We start from the raw sequence: 21,364 nt of genomic DNA, 5'->3' as shown, positions 1-21,364 counted from the left end.
GCCTTCTTTATCCCGGCAGTTTTCTGGGTCCCCAAGCCAGCTTTTGTCTGTGTGCTCCCTACCTCTGTTGCTTCCTTGGTCTGAGAAGAGAACAGTTCAAGCAGTCTTGTTCCAGAATCTTCAGAACACCTGTTTAGGGTCAGGCTATCTCCCTATTTTGAAGACTTTGGTAGCACTTGTTGATACATAGGCCTGAGGCTGGCCCTCTGCACAGGGCTGAATTTCACCCATAGTAAATATACAGTGAATTTAGGAACCATTTTTGTTTTTATTGTATTAACTCAGCAATTAATGTTGTCTAGGAAGCAGACTACTTCTCAAGGGATTTAAACATGCAAGAGAATTCCATTTGTGTTAAATAACAGTCCAACAGTAGAGCAGTTCAAGCAGAAGGAAAAATATTTAATATATGATGCCCAGAAATTAATAAATGGGAAATATACAATAATCACACTTCCGAGATCAATCTTAAATTAAGGAGTCAGGAGGAAGAAGAAAAACACTTATGTATTTTAGATACTGTAAATTATACTATATAACACATATATTTGTTAATATATAGAATAATGATGATATCCTTACTTTCAATTAAAATACCACTTGTCAGGTCAAATTACAAATGAACAATCAAAGAAAATATGACAGCACAAAACAAGCCACATATTAAGTGTTTATACAGTAGATCAAAACATTTCAAAAATGTTTCAGAGAAGTATGAAATGTGAAAGGAAAAAAATAGGGATTATGTTAAGATTATATTGAAACCTGACTAAAGAACCAGCACTCCTGAACAAATAATATTACATTAAACTAATTAGAGTTCAGAATATGAAATAATTAAAGTTTGCTATCTCAGCTGTTTCTTCCAACTGAAACAAGGATTAGTCTACATTATATAAATAGTGAGTGGCCCAGAGGGCAAAGAAATAAAATATTGCCCCCAAAGTAAAAAAACAAAAAACAAAAACACGGTTTCTAAGAGCCCAAACCATTGAGCATTTAGGGATATAAGTAATTTTACTCATGTGAGTAATCCCACTAAACTCAAATGGGCTGCTCATATCAGCAAGATAACTCACGTGCCTATGTAAATGTGGGATGGACCTTAAATCTGTGGCACGTTGCCCGCAGTTATAGACAATTGAAGGAACTATTTTTACCCAAGGACGGTTTTTTTTTACTACTATTGTTCTGGAGACCGTCATAATTTGCTTTTATTATCCTTATTCTATTTTTATTATCCTTATTCTCCACATTAAAATGTCTTATGTGATAAAGGATTGACAGGGCCCGATTCAGAGTGATTTCAATTTCCACTGAAATCGGTGGGAATTAAAAGTGCCAAAACTTTACAGTCTAAGGCCCCAAGTGGATTAAAACATTCAGAAGATGTCATGACTGCCTTCTGACTCCTCTTGCTGGTGGAAGAGGCTGAGACAGCCAGCCAGCTGCTCTCCCCAGGAGGGAAGTGAGTTCCTGGACCTCAGTTTCTTTTTAATATAGTGCCTTTTATGTTCTGTCTGACTTTCTATCGCCAATCCTCATGCTATCTCATATGATGAAAGTGCAGAATTCCCTCTCTTCTTGTTCCTCTCCCCTTATCAAGATGCGTTATTAGTGTTTCAATGTATAAATCTATATAAAATAAATATATAATAACATACATGCTTAGACACGCGCACTTACATATGTGTTGTAGTATAAGTAACAGTCAGCATGGATTTGTCAAAAACAAATCATGTCAAAACAACCCGATAGCTCTCTTTGACAGGGTAACGAGCCTTGTGGATGGGGGGAAGTGGTAGATGTGGTACATCTTGCCTTTAGTAAAGTTTTTGATACTGTCCCGCATGACCTTCTCATAAACAAACTAGGGAAATACAACCTAGATGGAGCTACTGTGAGGTGGGTGCATAACTGGTTGGAAAACCGTTCCCAGAGAGTAGTTATCAGTGGTTCACAGTCATGCGGGAAGGGCATAATGAGTGGGGTCCCGCTGGGATAAGTTCTGGGTCTGGTTCTGTTCAATATCTTCATCAGTGATTTAGATAATGGCATAGAGAGTACACTTTTATGAAGTGTGCGGACAATACGAAGCAGGGAGGGGTTGCAAGTGCTTTGGAGGATAGGATTAAAATTCAAAATGATCTGGACAAACTGAAGAAATGGTCTAAAGTAAATAGGATGAAATTCAAGAAGGACAAATGCAAAGTACTCCACTTAGGAACGAACAATCAGTTGCACACATACAAAATGGGAAGTGACTGCCTAGGAAGGAGTACTGCGGAAAGGGATCTGGGGGTTATAGTGGACCCAAGCTAAATATGAGTCAACAGTGTAACGCTGCTCTTGCAAAAAAACTGAACATCATTCTGGGATGTATTAGCAGGAGTGTTGTAAGCAAAACACGAAAATTAATTCTTCTGCTCTACTCCGCTCTGATTAGGGCTCAACTGGAGTATTGTATCCAGTTCTGGGCACCACATTTCAGGAGGGATGTGGACAAATTGGAGAGAATCCAGAGAAGAGCAACAAAAATGTTTAAAGGTCTAGAAAACATGACCTATGAGGGAAGATTGAAAAAATTGGGTTTTTCAATCTTCAGGAAAAGAGAAGACTGAGAGGGGACATAACAGTTTTCAAGTATGTAAAAAGTTGTTAAAAGGAGAAGGAAGAAAATTGTTTTTCTTAACCTCTGAGGATAGGACAAGAAGCAATGGGCTTAAATTGCAGCAAGGGAGGTTTAGGTTGGATATTAGGAAAAACTTCCTGTCATGGTGGTTAAGCACTGGAATAAATTGCCTAGGGAGGTTGTGGAATCTCCATCATTGGAGATTTTTAAGAGCAGGTTAGGCAAACACCTGTCAGGAATGGTCTAGATAATTAGTCCTGCCACAAGTGCAGGGGACTGGACTAGATGACCTCTCGAGGTCCCTTCCAGTTCTATGATTCTATGGAATAATATGGAAAAATGGCTTCCGCAGCAATGAGTTTGATTCTGATACTGCAGAGTTTGCACAGAAAATGTAGCAGTAAAAATTATGTGCTCAGCAGTAACTAATGCACATGCTACCAAATGTAGCCTTTGACTTCATGGAGTTGTGCCTGATTACATCAGGACTGAATCTGGCCCAGAATCTTGGACATTAATCGTGTTTTATTGAGAGATTTAATGAGGAGATTGTGAGATATATTAAGTAAGTGGATCATCAGTATCTCTGCTAAATAAAATAATGATATTTGACAAAGTGCATACGGTAACTGTCATTTCCCCGCTTTAAAAAGCAGAAGCTTTTTCTAACTGGCTGATGTAGCTTCTTTATTTTCTATTCATAGTGAACTAAGGGCTGCTCTAAACAGCAAAGGGTATTGTTTTGGGGAACTGCATTATAATATACATGTCATAGAGAACACAGTTTGGTATTGTCATCTTAAGATGGGGAAAAACATGTTATGGGACCATAGGATGACCATGTAACAGTTTTTGTAGCATATTTTATATACTTAGGAAAGACCAAATGATGTTATCTGGTTTCATGACAAAATATATTTTGCTGCATAGAAGGACCCTAAATATAAGTCTACTACTTTAGTAGAGTAGAATAAAGTAACATCTCCAGTCATCAACTAAGAATAAATTAATAAATTGGCTCTGCAGACTGACTTGCTATTGTGATGTAAGTCAGGTTATCGAATAACAAATAAGTTGTTTGAGTGAAAGCAAGGCACAAATCTCAGCATCACTTAGCTCTTCAGATGACAGAATGCTAACAGTGTTGGTGTGGAAAGATGCACAGTATTAGCTTCTAGAAGATTGAGGATTATGTTGTCTTCTATAAGCACAGACAGAAAGGGAATATTTTTGTCTCTCCTTGAATGTTTATTCACATGTGATTACTGAAAACTCTCCTGTACTGACACACACAATATCTTAACGAACTGAAGGAGGATCACTGTGGTGTTCAGTGCTCTGAGGTCAGGGAGGTGAAAGCACACTGCAAACTTCGCCAGAAGGCTTGAACTTTGCCAGGCCGCTTTTGGTTTTGTCTGTTTACCTTAGCAGTGACAGAAGATTTAGACAGTTACTTATCTACTGCTGGTGCCACTGACAGCCCCAAACAGTGTCTTGTCAAATATACTACATCTCCTTTATTAGGAGCTACGTATTTTGAGTGTATTATAAAACTGTTATAATGAGATCTGATATAATTGGGAGCTAGTGACTGGTGTCGTTTGAAGTGATCCCCTCAGAAAAGACTAGTCAGAGATGCTAATGAGAAGAGAAAGACCATCATCCTTCTCTCTTGTAGCTCAGTTCAGTAATTAATAGTTTCTGTGGCTGCTAGCTCATAGCAGCTCGGAAGGGCAAGCCTGTTGGCTCCACCCCTGTGGAGATTAGTCTTGCATTTTCCAGGGGAAAAAATCATAAATGTTCCTTGCACTCTTGTGGCTGCATCCATCCCTATTTCAGGGCAAAATCCTTGTTCTTACCAATTCCAGTTGTCCTACAGACATGTAATTACCTACCAGGGTTGAGGAAGGCGCTCTCCTCCTCCCTGTGCTACAATTTGGGAAAAGGCCTGCATAATTTTGGACATCGTTCACCCTCCCCTTCCATTTATTTCATCCTTTGTCTTTACCTGACCTTCCCATCTCTTCCTACATCTTTTCCCCTCTCCAGGTATCCCACCTCTGTCCTCTATTTTTCTCATCTCTTCCCTTCCCTCTGTCCCATCTCCCCTCTCTCTGCCTTCTCCTGGTCTCCCTTGCCTTTTTGCGTGGGAGAGCTGCTCGTGCATTTCCCATAATGGCATATTCCTCTTGGCCATTTCTTTTTCTTTTTCTGTAGCATCTGGGCAGAGGGAAAAACAGAAGAGAACGCCAGAAGAGATGGAGCTGAAGTTCCTCTGCTGAGGTGGGAAATGCAGGTTCACAATATGGGATCCACGAGTATTATGGTGGGCCATGACTAAGAAACTGGCCAAAACGTGTGGAATTTGAGCTGTCTGAGGGTAACTCATGAACATGGAGTTCACAAAAGTGGAGCACGAGCAGGCTTCCTTGCAAGATTGCCAGCATTTTTGCTTTTTACCACAGCCAATAATAAGCCTTTTTCACAGTATTTCAGGACGGCTGGCGCTAGTTCCAGCCAGGTCCTAAAAATAAAAAGATGCATGAAAAGGAGAAAACAAACAAGATTTAGCCCAACATGCCAGGAATGTAAAGAAAGGTTCAGTCCTAGAAATGGATGAGCGGTCAGGTGGAGGAGGGTCTTCTTGTTTTTGTAACTGGTTTGCCCATTCCTGCATATGAATTTCCCAAAATCTTGAGTGGTCTGTTCCCCACCCATAAATGAAATGTTTTCGACAGATGAAAAATAAATTACTTCCAATGAGGCTGGAGAGCAAGAAGGGAAATACAACTGCACATGTGATTTTTAAAAGGAAATAATTTTCTATTATTATGATTAATTCCTCCCTGTATGTCAGACCATCTCAGTTCTTGCTTTTGGAAGTCTCTCCCTTGTGGTCAAGTCAAAGACTAATTTCAAGGTGTGGTATAAGACTCTTGGCATGTTTAGTTACTAGCTTTCAACATGATAAATAGAATTGTTAACGGTATGAGTTATTTTCTATAACAGTAATAAAAGATTACTTAGATTGTAAGCTCTTGGGGACAGGGACCATTTCTTTGTCTGTACAGTGCCTAGCATGATGGGCAGAGCTGACTAGTGGGGGGAGAAAGGGGTCAGTTTGCTCAAACTCCTGTTTGAGAGGGCCCCCAGAATGAAGGGGGGGCAAATTTTAGTGATTGGCATTGTGGCCTGGCACATGGAGTAACAATGCCACTCATTATTTGGCGCCCCCCCCTTCACCAGGCCCAGATCCCACTGTTGCTGTCACTGGCATTGTCAGGGTGAACCGAAGGCAACCTACTATGCCAAGAGCCTGTAGGTAAAAGAGGGGTCGGGGCTCAGGGAGAAGTAGGTTTGGGAACAGTTCCCTGGCCCCAAGCAGGGCAGAGCCCTCCAAATCCCCACAGTGACAGCAGCACCCCACAGAGAGGCTGGGGCCCTCTCCCACTACCCATCCCCTCCCCTTTTCTTAAATTCTTTTGTGTCCAAAGTAATTTTTTTTGAAGGGTTGGGGAGAGGGCTAAGTTTCAACTTTTGCCCCAGGCCCCCAAAAACTCCTGTGCAGCCCTGACACTGGAGTTCTGGCTTCTGGGTGCTACCACGATACAGGTGCTAGTAAGAGAACACAGCAGGTAGGAGGCAGAATAGGTTATGATTTGTGGAAAATTCACATGTTGTTATAAACATTATTTGTTTTTAACCAATTAATCCCACCTTGTCCATTTTACCATAAACAATTTGGTTGCTAATCTGATCCAGGCCGTAAATTGTCCACTTCTCTCAAATCTCTTAGCCTTGTCAGGGGGATTTGCTGCCATTTGGGAATGAGCTGGGGGATGCTGCGGTGTGTTATTTGGCTACTGATTTATTATCAGTCCGTGGCAGGGTGCGTAGTCAGTGCTACAGGAACAGTGCTTGCATCGGAAGAAGTGGGGGGTTTTATCCACGAAAGCTTATGTTAGTCTTTAAGGTGCCACCGGACTCCTCGCTTTTGTGGATACAGACTAACAGGGCTACCCCTCTGATACAGTACTTTTTAGTTTTTTGTGCTTGTGCCCATATACTGCAGAAAAGGTACTTGCAAAACCCCTCAGCGCGAGAGGCAGATTAGAAGGTTCATGGGTGCAACCACCAATCAATGACTCTCCCCTCGGGCAGCAGCAGCACAGCCACCAAGGAGCTGGGCTGTGGGGACCCAGCCAAGCCTGGGCTTGGCAGCAGCCCTCTCCCGGGCCAGAAGCTCAGCGCTGGCTGCTGGCAGGGGGGAAGCCTAGTCCCGCTTTGCTAAAGCGTTGGCGCTCGGGCTGTGCAATCACTAGTGGGAGCTGGAGAGGGCAAGCGGAAAAAAAAAATCTGCAGCGCCTGAGAGAACCCGGGGGGGGGGGGGGGGGGGGGGGCCGCCCCCCGCCGCAGCCGCGGCGGCAGCAGCAGCAGCTGCTGCTGACCCAACTTTGTGGCGTGGAGGCTGGAGGCGCAGGGGGAGCCGCAGCGGCACGGAGCGGCGTGCAGCGGGGCGCGCGGCGTCTGCTCTCCGGCCCGGGGCGCGCGGACCAAGCGGCAGAGGCGGGGGCGGCCTGGCAGCCGGTAAGGGAGCTCCGCGCTGGTGGCAGCTCTGCCCGGGCGCCTCGCGGGGCGCGCTCTGGGGCTAGCGAGCTCCGGCAAGGGGGGAGCCGCGGGTGGAAATGTAAAAGGCCCGCGCGGGAGGGGGGGGGAGGCGCGGGCGGCTTGCTCCGGAGCGGGCTGCGGTTTGTGTGCGGTACCTGTGCCCTGGCAACCGCCCCCGCGCCCGGAGGCGAAGCGGCGCTGGGATGCTGCAGCCGGGACCTTGGTGGAGGCGCCCTGCCGCTCAGGAAAGGCAGCGGCGGCTCCTGGCGGCCGGGGCTGGGGCTGGGAGGGGAGGCAGCGAGCGAGCGGGACCAGGTGGCTGAGGACGGGGCCGTGTGAAGACTCCCCCCCCCCCCCTTGTGATTGCCGGTGTCGGGGCTTTTCAGTGAGCCGGGAGCGGGTGGTCAGGCCATGGGGGGGCTGGTACTGACTCTGGGCGAAGTTTTCCAGCCGAAGTGCTTCACGATATAGGCTCTTACTGCCGCATCCAGGCACCCGAGGGAGAAGCGCCCTGCCTCTCACAGGTGCTGCTGGGCCGCCCCACTTTCATTGCCGTGGGAGCGGACGGTGCTCGGGAGCGCTGCAAACCGGACCACTGCTACTAGCCAGGGCCCCACGTACGGATTTCGGAGCCCACCTGTGGGTCCCCCGCGTTGGGAAATGTTGGCGGGTTGGGGGTGTTTAAGTAGCTGCTGAGGTGGCTCGCATGTGGAAGTGTTGCGGGCCAAAGTGTAAAGGGGTTTCGGTTGATGTCTCTGTGTTTCTGAGATCAAATCAGCTGCAAGGTTATTATTTGGTGCTTGCCAACCCAGCCCCTTGGCAGAGGACGCCAAGGCGTGGAGACAGGTTGTTATGCCGCCCTCCCCACCCCCACTGTAATCTTTTTATCATATCACTATTGAATTGATTGTATTTGATAGCTTCATAATTGCACTTTCACCATGCCACAGAATGGATCTTAATGACTGAAGAAATTAATTGCACTTGTGCATCTTATTCCTGCCCAACCCCTACCTGTTTGGATCATTAGAACTGAGTACAGTGTTTTCAATAAGTACTGGAGCATAGTCTGTATTTTCCAGCCTGCCTTGAGCTGCTTCTCTGACTAAATCAGACCAGTGATAATGATTTTTGGCAGCTCTTACGGATTTTGCAGGGAGTGCTTCCCCTTTAACACCATGAGCTGGACTGCTCTTGGAGGGACATTATTATTAAGGTGAAGAATGAATGACTCACTGCACTCAACGGTGCCTGTGAAGGAACACAGAGATTAAAGTCTTTAAACTATCCCCAAACACCTAAAAATAAACATCTTACAATTGCAAAAACATCTATAATGTTAGCAAAGAAGAATCAGCTGAAGAGAGGTCATTGGACTCAACAATGCAAAAGTGGCTGTTAAAGGACAGGATAGTGGCTAAAAAAAGTTGAAGTTAATTTAGGCAATTTATGTGGAAATACCACTGAAAACTTAAATCAGCAGCTGGATATTAATGGGATTCCTACATCTATACTCACCAAATATACATCCAATTTCTTAATTTTGCAACTACATTGGTGAAATTTTTAATCCTTTTCATTAGTTGGAAAAAGTGGTGGAAGTCTCTTCTAGTAACCTTTGAGTAAGCATAAGCCAAAGTATAGGTGTAAAGACTTTAACATTTTTAGTGGTCATATAACTGTGTTCTAACTATAAAAAGTATATTCAAAGATTTGTTTTTGTACATGGCAGATATCTTCTAAACCCCTTAGAAACATTTGCTATAGAGATGTTTGCTGAGAATATGGCATTTTGGCTTCAAATGCTTTAATGTCATTTGGTAAGTCATTGTAAAATCATGCAAAACAATTGCCTTCTATTCTGTAAGTTTGCCATTATTGTAGTGATGTTTTGCATGTAAAGCATACTTAAAATTACACAATACGTTTAATTTACCATGACTTCAGACATATTTTTATAATCATGCAAGTAGGGCTCTTTTTTTAGTTTTAAATTTAATTTAATGCAAGAAAATTTGAGACAGCATGTTATTTGTCTAATTTGAGAGGCTATTTAGTAAGCCTCTGGATCCTTTCCTTGTGGTCACATGTTACAGTTTGATATGATTTCATTACTCATGTGTCAAAAGCTGTTGATGAATTTTTAATGACACTGAAATGTGCTTTTAAATCAAAATGTCTGTTTGTCAAGATAAAATTTGGAAGATAATGGAGAATGCTGTGAATTTATGGAAAAAGTAATCTCTCTCTCTCTCGCTCTCAAAAATGCTTCCCTATTGTTTAAAAATAGGTTTTGCCCCACATAAAATACTGACTTACAGTGCTCAATTTTCTGAAGTTCTGCTTTGAAAACAGCACTTACACAACTCATTGCTAACTGACTGAAGAGCCTGATGAGAGGATTTCACTTGTTACAGGAAAAAGTAAATAGTTAAAACTGTCTATTCAGAACAAATACATATCTGCTATACACAGTGTTATTTTCTGACAAATAATCATAGTGAACAACTTTTAAAGTTAATATATTTTTTTCAAAAATTAAAACAACACAAAACTAGATATGGCTTGTGGAAAAGTCAAAGAATGCACAGAGGTGTTATACATTCAAATTAATTTGACTTAGTGCTTATTACATTATTGCCAATAAAAAGCAAAATTCACACCATGCAGAGGGCCAACAAGAGGTCTCTGCAGCACTTGTGTTCCACTTCAGTCCTGGTGCATAGTCCTCCTGCACAGGGGTGAGTTTCACCCAGAGCTTTTTTTTTTTTTTTTTTAAATAAATCATTAGAATGCAGTATATTCAGTGTTAGATTACTTGGTGTATTTAAGTTATATGGGTCACCATATTTAAATTTTGTGTTTGTTATTAAAAAGACCTTTCAATTATTTTAAAAGAAGGAATACAGAATAATAAATCGTGGGGCTTGACCTTCTTCCCACATCTTTGTAACTCCACTGACTTCAGCTGAGCTACTCCTGATTTACACCTATGTGAGAGAAGAATCAGGATTTCCAAGTCTGATTTTTTGTAGGTACTTCCACCATATTCAGATCTCCACTTTGTGTGTAATATGATTGCTTTGTGTGGAACAGCTATGGAATATGGCTCAGTCCTACAGTGTGTTGAGGCTGTGGCCCTGAGCCAGCAAAGCACTTAACAACGTGCTGAACTTCAAGCGTGTGAGTAGTCCACTTGGAATTAGTGGGTCTACTTATATAATTTAAAGTTAAGCATGTGCTTAAGTCCTTTGCTAGATGGAGGCCAGAATGCTCATTATTTTTCCTGATTGAGCCCTCGGGTCTTGAAATTCTCTTACAAGAGAAATGTTACTTGGTGGTAACATTAAGTGACAGATTCAGGAAGAACAGTTCATAAAGCCAGAGCTTTCTAGCCTGTTTGTTTCTGGATTTGTTTTCTATGCATTATTTCATAGAAAATGCAAGCAAAGAACAATATGTAAGTGAGCACATCCATTGCCAGGTGTGTGGAAACAGTGAGAGTTAGAAGAAAGCACTTTTTCAGGTGGGATATGTGAGTTCCTACTAATGAGAAATAAGATTACTTTTTTCATACATGTTTATAGTCGTCTCCATTTCCTAACAGAACCAGTGACTCAGTACTTCCTAAAATAGATATATATCTCTTAGATTGTAAGCTCTTTGGCGCTGGGACTTTCTTTTTATAGTGTGTCTACACAGTACCTAGTACAATGGGGATGGCATCTCTAACCACTGCTACAATACAATTGCTTCTCGGCCTTCTGGCTAAGAGAGGTGAAAACATTATCTACTGTAATAAAAACCATTTTGCAGTACGTGATTTCAAATTTAATTCATCCTTGGATACTTCTGAAGACCTCAATTAAACTTCTGAAAGGTATTTTCTGTCAATGTTCAGGTAGCTCTAAGGGCAGAATATTGCACTAGACCACTTGGATAATACATTGCTATCGTTATTCCACTTAAGGAGTTAGAAAATTTAGATGTATCAATATTTGCCTCTTTTTAAAGCTGAGTTAATCTAGATCCTCATTGCACGAATGTCAAGCTTAAATTTGAATGACACATAAAACAGAAATTTACTGGTGTAACAGTTCAATATCTACCCATTTTGCCTCATGTCTCAGTTCTGTTTTAGGAATTTTCTGTTATGCATAATAATTTAGTAGTGTCTCATGACAGACTTCTGTCATCTGATTTCTTGAGACCAACATGATTACAATGGAGAATGTTGCTAATGAGATTTGAATCTCTGAATGTGTGCTACCTTATTTGTGACACCTTACACAGAATAACTAGGAAACATACCAATTTAGGAAATAGAATCTGAGACAATTAAAGTTTTAAGCAATAAAAACTTTTGAAGCAGCTCCTTGATTAGCTGGCCGTTATCTGAAATGGGGGGAAATGAAAGAAAGATGTGTATATATAATGTTGCTTCCCTCAGTTTAGGGGCAATGCATTTCTCTTCATACTCAGGATTCAAATATCTGAGGCCTAATCCTGCGGAGTTTTACACAGGTTAGTAACTTTGTATGTGTGAGTAGTTTCCTTGAGCTCAGAGAAACTACTCAACTGAGGAAGGTTACATGACTAAGCATTCACAGGATTTGGGCTACATTTCATACCTGGCAGCAAATGTAAAAAAGCTTGTTTTACCACATGTCCAGAAACATTCCTCCGCCTGTAGCTTTGTGTATCTGCCATGGAGTTATCTTTGGCCATAATATGAACTGCTGATAGAAATGAGTGATTCTGATCTAAATGATAACGCTTCTTAAAACTAGATCTGAAACACACGGACTCATCATACAGTAGCTCCTTTTTTGTATAGATAAACTACTGTTGTTGCATTATCTAACATAATATAAATATTTGGCCTTGATGGGCAAAACTCTGAAGGAGGTGACTGGAAAATTCTTCATACAGCTATCAGTTCTAGTCCATTCATATGCAAACTGGTTTCTACCCTGGTACAAGTTCCAAAGAATGCTTAGCCCTGACAAGAAGCACCTAGTCTTCATTCAAGCAATCTCTATCCCAGTGTGGCTTAAAGAGGAGAAATATAACAAAAGATACAGGGTAAGAGTTTCAAAGGCACAAAGGGGAGTTTGGTGCCCAATTCCCAGTGAGCTTTCAAATCTCCCTTATAAATAATACAGTGCTTTATATCCACCATCGCAATTCTTCAGATGCATGTGAGAGGCAAGAGACTTGCATACTGTAGCTAATGTAAGGTGGGCTCTAGGTTTTTTTAATAAGAAAACACTGTTAAAGTAACCAAAATATTTTTGAAAATATAATAAAACCTTGGTGTATGTTTACTTCTGCTCTTTCATGTGTTCAAATGCTGAGCTACATTTCCTCTATCTAAAACTTCAGCATTTAATGTAGTTGTCAAGAAATAGTGGCTTCATATGGGATTGTTAATTATTCCTTATGATCTGCTCAAGCCACTTTTAATTTTTGTGTATGTGTTCTTTTCTTTTTTTGTAAGTAGCTCTAGTATGTAGACTTTGTTATGTTGTGCTGCACATTCTTCTGCCATGTTGGATAATCTCATTGACGCATTAGCTTGGACTCCAATATTTTCTTCCACTAGTCCAGCAATTTACTCTCCTTTTGTAACAGGTAAATAGTAACTCTGTCTTTTGATTCTGCTTTTAGCTCCAAAAATGTACAAGTGTTTGTGTACTCATCATTAATTTTTCAATGAATTTCTATCTCATGTATCCTCTCCTAACTAAACACCCAATGCCATTTGCTAATATCATATTGTTCCCTTTTCTTGTGGGTTCTCCTTTTCCCACCCCTTGTCTATTTAGACTGTAAACTCCTTGGAGTAGGAACTGTCTATTACGCTGTGCTTGTACAACACCTAGCACAATCACACCCCATTCTTGGCTGGCCCTAAGGCACTACCATAATAAACGCGATAGTTAATAATAAGTACAGAGAGATCATCCTGTATCCTGTCTGCATTTGCTCTGCAAGTAAAACTGTAGCTTTTGCTTCTCCAGCAAAGGCTTTAATTCTTACCAGTTGCTTCTACGCTGGTGATGAACGTAGGGAGTCTGACATCTCTGTTTCTGATCTCTTTCTGATGGACATTATCAGACACGATGTATCTCCCGTCACCCACTGGGCTGTGTGGAGAACTTGCACCATTTCATCTGGCAGAATATCTGAATCCCTCTACAAAGGAATTATTGATTGTCTTTCATGTAAGGAAAGGGATAAGGAGGTTGTCAGATTACAGAGCATCATACACACCTAAATTTGGGGTAACATTATCACCTTGCAGATGTCTGTCATCAGTGTTAAATGCCAAGCTTTTAAATGTGTAGTTAATTATTTTAACTTTTCGAAAGCAGTTTCTCCTTGGTACTTCTCAAGATCTCGGGGAGCTCAGATGACAAGATAAACTACTCAAGATTGTTTTTGTGCTTACCGTGATGTTGTTACATCTCTTGATGAATAGTGTCAGGTGGCACAATTCTGATCTTATATCCACAGTGTAAACTGAATTGTAACTCAATTGAAATTAAATGGAGATACACCCCCAGTTTAAAAATTGAGATCAGAATCAGGCCCACAGGAAATAAGAGTTTGTGTCCCCACAGGATTGTTTCCTAGGAACTTTTGCTTAGTCTAACCTTTTTGTTTTGTTTTGTTTTTAATGAGGATTTTAGCAATTGAGATTATGAAGATGGCCTTCTCACTTGTTGAGTTTACACCTTGTTATTCTGAAACAAGAAAGAGAAGTGAAATTCTATATTCGGTTTACTTGGGATTTTTCACCTTAATTATGAAACAGCTTGAAAGGTTCAAATCCTGTTCTCCTTTCTCACATGAATAGTCCCATTGAAGTCATTGGGACTTCTCCCATGAATAAAATGAGCAGGAAATTGTGGTTATAGTCAGGAAAGTGCGGGTAAAAATGACAACTTGAGGTTCCATATTATTCTTTCTGTAAGACTCCAGATCAAATTTCTTGAGTTTAAAAGTCAAAAGTCTGACAATCAAGAAGTTTTCTTTGCCATTTACATCAGCACTGTTAATAATATTTGTGCAGCCAGACCCTACTGTAGCTGATAATTTTGTTGTTGCCAAGAGCTCCATGGTGTTACAGTGACTGGTAATAGGTACATATACAGAACAGCAGAACACATCCCAGTTAACTTCTAACAGCCATGAAATAGTTAAGTGCTAACACTAGTGAAAACTTGTCTCTGTACTGTGTGAGACAGTGACTAGCAGGGAGTAGCTATGATATGCTACATATAAATTAGATGGTATTTTATTTTTATATCTAAGTTACCAGGTTTTGTTTTGTTTAAAGTTGTATCCAAGCGTTCGGTTGACGATTTCCTTGCAGAATGGTGACCTTACAGATGAAGGCTTGAATAGAAAAGGAGTACGGGTACTTCTTTTCTTTTTGTCATGTCCTCATATACTGAACCAATTTATTTATAATTTTACAAGGAGAATTGCATTTCCTTCCATATCTAGTTTTTGGAGTGCCATCTTTTAATATAGGCCCTCTTTTTGAAGCAATGACAACTAAAATATAGGAAAATCATGGTTCTCTTTGATAATCTTCATTTTTCTTTTGATTAATTTTTTCAGTCCTATGCATGAGTTCTATGCAGTTAGTATTTGACATTTTGTATTTTTTGCATCAACCTAATACTATACAGAGAAAATCATTGTGATAGGTGCCCTGTTTATGGAAAAATGTATAAATAAAACTTTGGTACTTTCTCTCTCATGTGTCAAAACAAAATGCACAGTAAGGCAGCTACTTTAATAATAAATTAACTCTTGTATGGCTTTACAAATTCATAACTCCTTATATGAATTGAACTTTGAACTTTATTGCCCTTAAAGATATTTTTTAATAAAAATTTAAAAACAGCAGAATGTTTCTTTTGCTTAAGTGGAAATACAGTATATGGAGACCTGTCAGTGATGAAATAATATTCTAAATTTGCACAACATAAAACCAGAGGCTGTGTATTTCAATGAATAAAGTGTTTGGCTCATATTTCAAATATATTGAGTTAAATCCGTATAAATATTAATCAAAATATATTTTCATTATTTTTTCTATGAATTGGATTATAAATTCATGTATTCTTGCCACTTTTCTAAAAAGAACACAAAATTTTGTAGGTGACAGAATATTTCAAACATAAAAGCCAAGTCAAAAAGGGTGAGCCTAATAACATATACACCTCTACCCCGATATAACGCGATTCGATATAACACAAATTCTGATATAACACAGTAAAGCAGTGCTCCGGGGGAGGGGGGGGAAGGTAGGGCTGCGCACTGTGGTGGATCAAAGCAAGTTCGATATAACGCGGTTAGATTTTTTGGCTCCCGAGGACAGCGTTATATCGAGGTAGAGGTGTATTTGTAAAAGCAGCCACATTAGAAAAGAGCCCTTTTAAAACCCCTTTTATTCCTTGAAGCTACCAGCACTTTTGCATGTGCACAGCTTCATGTATGTATATATTTGCAGGATTAGGGCTTTAATTAGGATTAATTTAATTTCCCCCTTTCCAGATTAAGAGACTCCAGATCAATTAAAGATCACAAGGAGAGAGGACTAATTGGTCCTAGCTGTTGTGATTAATTTGCCTACTGCAAATAGCTGTTTTGATGGATATCCCATTTTCAATATCTCAGTCACTTCCTTTGTCTGCTTTACCTTCTATTACTCTTGCACAAATATGGCAGAGGATTGGGCCCAAATTGTTCAGATGCTGCAGATGGAAATGTTTGAAAAACTATATAGGAGAGACTATCAATGGTCAAGAGGGTTGTTAATCACTTGATGGACAGCCCATTTGATCAATGGAATAGGCAGATTGTACTGTTAAAAATTGCTGCTGATAAATATATATATATATATATAGAATAATTTTGTTTCAATTGTAGAGGATTTTGCAGAATAAAAGTATCCATTTAAATGTTTTGCTTTATGTGGCAGTTCCTTAAGTTTAACTACAAAGCATTTCTTTTCTTGTAAAGATTTTAAAAGCCCAGCTTACAAACAGAATTTGGGCTAAATTGTGCTTCCCTTACCCACTTTAGAAGCCCAGTTGTATTGTTAGTGTTGGTATTTACATAACTTTTAAGCACACAAAAAATTATTTGTCATCAGATATTTAAAAATCAGTCCTTCCTTTATGTGCCTGTAAAGTTTTGGATTCAAAACTCCTCTTTTCCCCACCAAGAGAGGATCTCTCTCCCTCATGCACAGGCATGCGCATCCCCCTTTTCCAGACAGAGAGCATAAACATTTTTATAAGCTACATCTTCCCTAGCTAAATCGCTTCAAAGCGTATTGGGCTCATAGACTGTGTGTGTATGCACGCAAGAAAGATTTGGACAGGATAAACACAATCTTGCTTCTATGCAAGATGTATTTTAAAGGCAGGATCTTATAATTGAGATTAGATTAATTATCTATCTGTATTGGTTACCAAGGTTGAATGTATAAGTTTTTCTAAAAAAGGGCATTTATCTTCTGTTATACCTGTCATTTTGTGCAGGCATTTGCAGCCTGGAGGAATCTCATTAAGCACATGCAAACCCCACTTAATTTGCTTTGTCTAGAGTCAGGCCTTTAGGGGCCAATTCTGAATGGGGGATCCCTGCAGGACAGCCCTTAAGCTCATGTGCCGTCTTATTCGCTTCAATGGGTCAGCACAAGATTGGGACCTAAAGGTGTCTGCACCTTGGGTTCTGCAAACTTTGACATACACCTTTTGTAAAGCATTTTGAGATCCTTGGATGAAGAGTGATGCCTAAACCCAATGAATTGTTATGCATGGTGTGCACATTCACAGTTATTCTGTATAGCAGCGTTTCTCAAACTGGGGTCCCTGAGGGTACTTCAGGTGTCCATGAGCCCTGCTGATGAACTCCCCCCACTCCTCCTATCCCTGGAGGCTATTGAAGCCAAACCAGGAGATTTTAGGTGCTAAAAGTCTGGCAGCACAGCAAGGCTAAGGCAGGCTCCCTGCCTGCTCTGGCTCCGTGCTGCTCCTGGAAGCAGCCAGCATGTCCCTGTGGCCCCCGGCGGGAGGTGCCAACTCTGCAGCTCCCATTGGCTGAGAACGGGCAGCGCGTGGAGATCCCCTGACTCCTCTACCTAGGAGCCACTGCCAGAGAGATGTGCCAATTGCTTTCTGGAGCCGCCTAAAGTAAGCGCTGCCCAGCCAGAGCCTGCACCCCTCACCCCTTCCTGCACCCCAACCTCTTGCCTCAACCCAGAGCCTACCTCCCACAGCCCGCACCACTGCTCCGGCCCAAAGTCTGCGCCAAACTCCCTCCCAGAGCCTGCACCCCCTCCTGCACCCCAAATCCCTGCCCCAGCCTAGTGGGAGGGTGTGGGGGGGGGATGGAGTGAGCGGGGGGCTGGGGCCTTGGGGGAAGGGGTGGAATGGGGGCAAGGCCTGGGGCTCAGCAGGGAGGTTTGGGGGTCCCTGAAAGATTTTTTTGTTACATAACTGCATTCAAAAATAAAACAATGTAAAACTGTAGAGCCTTCAAGTCCACTCAGTCCTACTTCTTGTTCCGCCAATCACAAGACAAACAAGCTTGTTTACATTTACGGGAGATAATGTTGCTCGCTTCTTATTTACAATGTCACCAGAAAGTGAGAACAGGTGTTTGCATGGCACTTTTGTAGCCAGTATTGCAAGGTATTTATGTGCCAGATATGCTAAAGATTCATATGCCCCTTCATGCTTCAGCCACTGTTGCAGAGGACGTGCTTCCATGCTGATGACGGTCGTTTAAAAAAAATGTGGTAATTAAATTTGTGACTGAACTCCTTGAGGGAGAATGGTGTGTCTCCTGCTCTGTTTTACCCACATTCTGCCATTTATTTACAGTTATAGCAGTCTTGGATGATGACCCAGCACATGTTTGTTTTAAGAACACTTTCACTGGAAATTTGACAGAACGCAAAGAAGGTACCAATGTGAGATTTCTAAAGATAGCTACAGCACTGGACCCGAGGTTTAAGAATCTGAAGTGCCTTCCAAAATCTGAGAGGGACGGGGTGTGGAGCATACTTTCAGAAGTCTTAAAGGAGTAGCACTCCAATGCAGAAACTACAGAATCTGAACCACCAAAAAAGAAAGTCAACCTTCTGCTGGTTGCATTTGACTCAGATGATGAACGTGAACATGCGTTGGTCCGCACTGCTTTGGATAGTTATCGAGCAGAACCCATCATCAGCATGGACGCATGTCCTCTGGAATGGTGGTTGAAGCATGAAGGGACATATGAATCTTTAGCGCATCTGTCATGTAAATATCTTTTGATGTCGGCTACAACAGTGCCATGTGAATGCCTATTCTCCCTTTCAGGTGACATTGTAAACAGGAAGCAGGCAGCATTATCTCTTGCAAATGTAAATAAACTTGTTTGTCTTAGCGATTGGCTGAACAAGAAGTAGGACAGAGTGGACTTGTAGGCTCTACAGTTTTACATTGATTTGCTTTTGAATGCAGTTTTTTTTGTACATAATTCTACATTTGTAAGTTCAACTTTCATGGTAAAGAGATTGCATTACAGTACTTGTATGAGGTGAATTGAAAAATACTATTTCTTTCGTTTTTACAGCGCAAATATTTATAATAAAAATAAATATAAAGTGAGCACTGTACACTTTGTATTCTGCATTGTAATTGAAATCAATATATTTGAAAAGGTAGAAAACATCCAAAAATATTTAAATAAATGGTATTCTATTATTAACAGTGCAGTTAATTTTTTTAATCGCTTGACAGCCCTACTATTTAGATTTTACAGCAGTGGCAGAGGGTCTTATCCAAACAGCAGGCAAAGCAGCAGGCAGATCCATGTTGTGTATTAGAAGAAAATCACTGAGAAAATGAATACATTTTAACTTACCTGCTAATGACTTTTCTCTGAGTCCTCCCACACTAGGACCCTTGAGATTTGTCTTTTTCCCCACTGCTCCCTCCACAAGTAAGCACGAGACAGAAAATTACTGAACTGTTGGATGGACGCCATCATTAATTTCCAATTTGTTTTCTGTGTCTCCAGCAAGATGAAGATTATATTAAAAAAAGTAATACTTACGAATAATAAAAGAGAAGGCGATCAAAGCCAACTAATCTGATTACTTTAAAGGAATTTTCAGAGAATAATACAGACTTACGTTAGCAATTGGAAGTGTGCAGTTATTAGTCTGCCAAGGTAATTGTCACCATTGACATCAAGTTGCTGACTTAAAAAAGATCTACAGAAATCAACATTTTGACCATCTACATCAGAAGAGAATGAAGGTCTTAAACATTTATTACATTTTGCTCAATACTGTTAGGAAAGAATAGTCGTTCTCTTCTTAAAGGCAAACTAGGGTATTGTCATGGCTATCAGATTTGGGGTGAAATTCTTACTTAAGTATTGCCATGTGGTGTAAAATATAGTATTTTTCTTAAGGTCCTTTGGGAGGTCTGTGAGTATGTGAGAGTCAGAACTTTTGTTGAAAAAAAATGGTTGTGGAGAAAAGCTTGAAAAGGTTATCTCCGTGCGCCTTAAAGGCTTGGAAACCTGAAGGCAAATAAAAAGAACCCCATGTATATTAGTAGTATTTAAATCTCAGGCAATTTAAAGCAACCTCATGATTCTTTGAGGCCTGATTCATGATTATTGAACATTTGAGGTTGGCAGTACTGTTTGTTACTTATTTTGAGAATTTAAGCCATGTACAGTCATTTTGCTGACTCGCTACAGAAGGGGTGGGATTTCATCCGTTGTGTCCACCTGAAACTTTCTAATACACCCTGACAGTTCATGCAACATGACTTGGAATGGTATGTAAAAAAGGAGGCTTATCATAAGCATCTGTCTAATCTACTGTTTTCATGCTGCCCTTGTGCTTTCAGAAATATTTATCCCAATCTCATTTTTGCCCCTGGTAGCATTCAAACATGCTTATACAACACTTTTTGGTTTTGCCATTTCCATTCCTCTTATTGCAAATTAAATTAATATAGACACCACTGTACAACTTCAGGCCTTGACTCTGCAATTGGATCGGTTCCTCTGGGGTCCTATCACCCACACTAATCCCCACTGAAGTCAGTGGAGCTCTGCATGTGTCTGCCAGTGCAGACCAGATTGTAAGATTGGGACCTTTTTTATAGATTTCTCAAGCCATGCTCCAAAACTGTACAGAACTAAGAACAAGAGAGCAGACTGTATATCATATGATTAACAGAAGACAGTGGTGTTAAGGATATTTTATAATTTTTGAACATATTTTTTAACATAACACTAAGTATTGCGGAAGAATTAAGTCAACATACATTGTAAGCTCTTTGGGGCATGGACCAATTTTTTGTTCTGTTTGTACAATGACTGGTCCATTACTGGGGTTCATAGTGCAGTAATATAAATAATGAATAATAATAATGAGATATGAGGTCAGATGTAAAAAGTCAAATGGATAGAAGGATGAAAAAAGGCTCTTCCCTCAGCAGCTCTAGTATTCTGGGGAAAGCCTTTGTATTGACAGTGTCTGGAGACTGTCTCAGTGAGATAAGGTAGGGAAGTTCCAAGGAGAATTTACAAACAAAGGCCTGGTCCTACCAAGCTGTACACGTGTGTTTGACTTTACTACCATGAATTGTCTCAATGAAATAATAAAACTACTTGTGGTAGTAGATGTAAGCATGTTTGTGAATAGTTTAATTGATTTCAATGAGGCTACTCTTGGTTGTAAAGTCAAACTCATGTGTAAGGTTTTGCAGGACTGGGGCCAGAAAGGGTAGTATAGAACAGTACCCATAAATGAATCCTCGGAGTTGTCTGAAGATGAGTAATTATGTTATTGTGCTTCTTTGTATGTGAAAAGTGATGGGTAAGTAACATTCTGCAGAGACTGAAGTGCTAGGACATGGCAGGCTTGAAGGAGTTGTTACGCACCTTCACCTCCTTTTGCTTTGTGTTTTGTGTAAGGATTTCATCAGTAGTGAGGCAAAGGCAGTAGCAATGTGCGATGTTCCAGAAGTGGTAAGATATGGTATATGGATGGATTTGTGGGGGGGAAAGCAATACAATTAATAT

The 21,364-nt window shown here is 40.7% G+C and overlaps 1 protein-coding gene across 2 annotated transcripts in view; it reads left to right on the top strand.

Annotated features, from left to right (window-relative positions):
* The first annotated feature begins 7,195 nt into the window (after positions 1–7,195).
* The window catches only part of BMPR1B (bone morphogenetic protein receptor type 1B), a 388,242-nt gene continuing 374,073 nt past the window's right edge, over positions 7,196–21,364 (top strand). For both annotated transcript variants that reach the window (XM_026660518.1, XM_026660517.1), the window contains exon 1: positions 7,196–7,219. The gene's annotated coding sequence lies outside the window, so the exon portion shown is untranslated. The remainder of the gene's footprint in view (positions 7,220–21,364) is intronic.

The sequence above is a fragment of the Terrapene carolina genome, unplaced genomic scaffold (assembly GCF_002925995.2).
Source record: "Terrapene carolina triunguis isolate 2854851 unplaced genomic scaffold, T_m_triunguis-2.0 Scaffold789, whole genome shotgun sequence".
NCBI classification, from domain to species: domain Eukaryota; kingdom Metazoa; phylum Chordata; order Testudines; family Emydidae; genus Terrapene; species Terrapene triunguis.
Note: the sequence above shows the minus strand (reverse complement) of the source record. Positions and strands in the feature narration are given on the sequence as shown.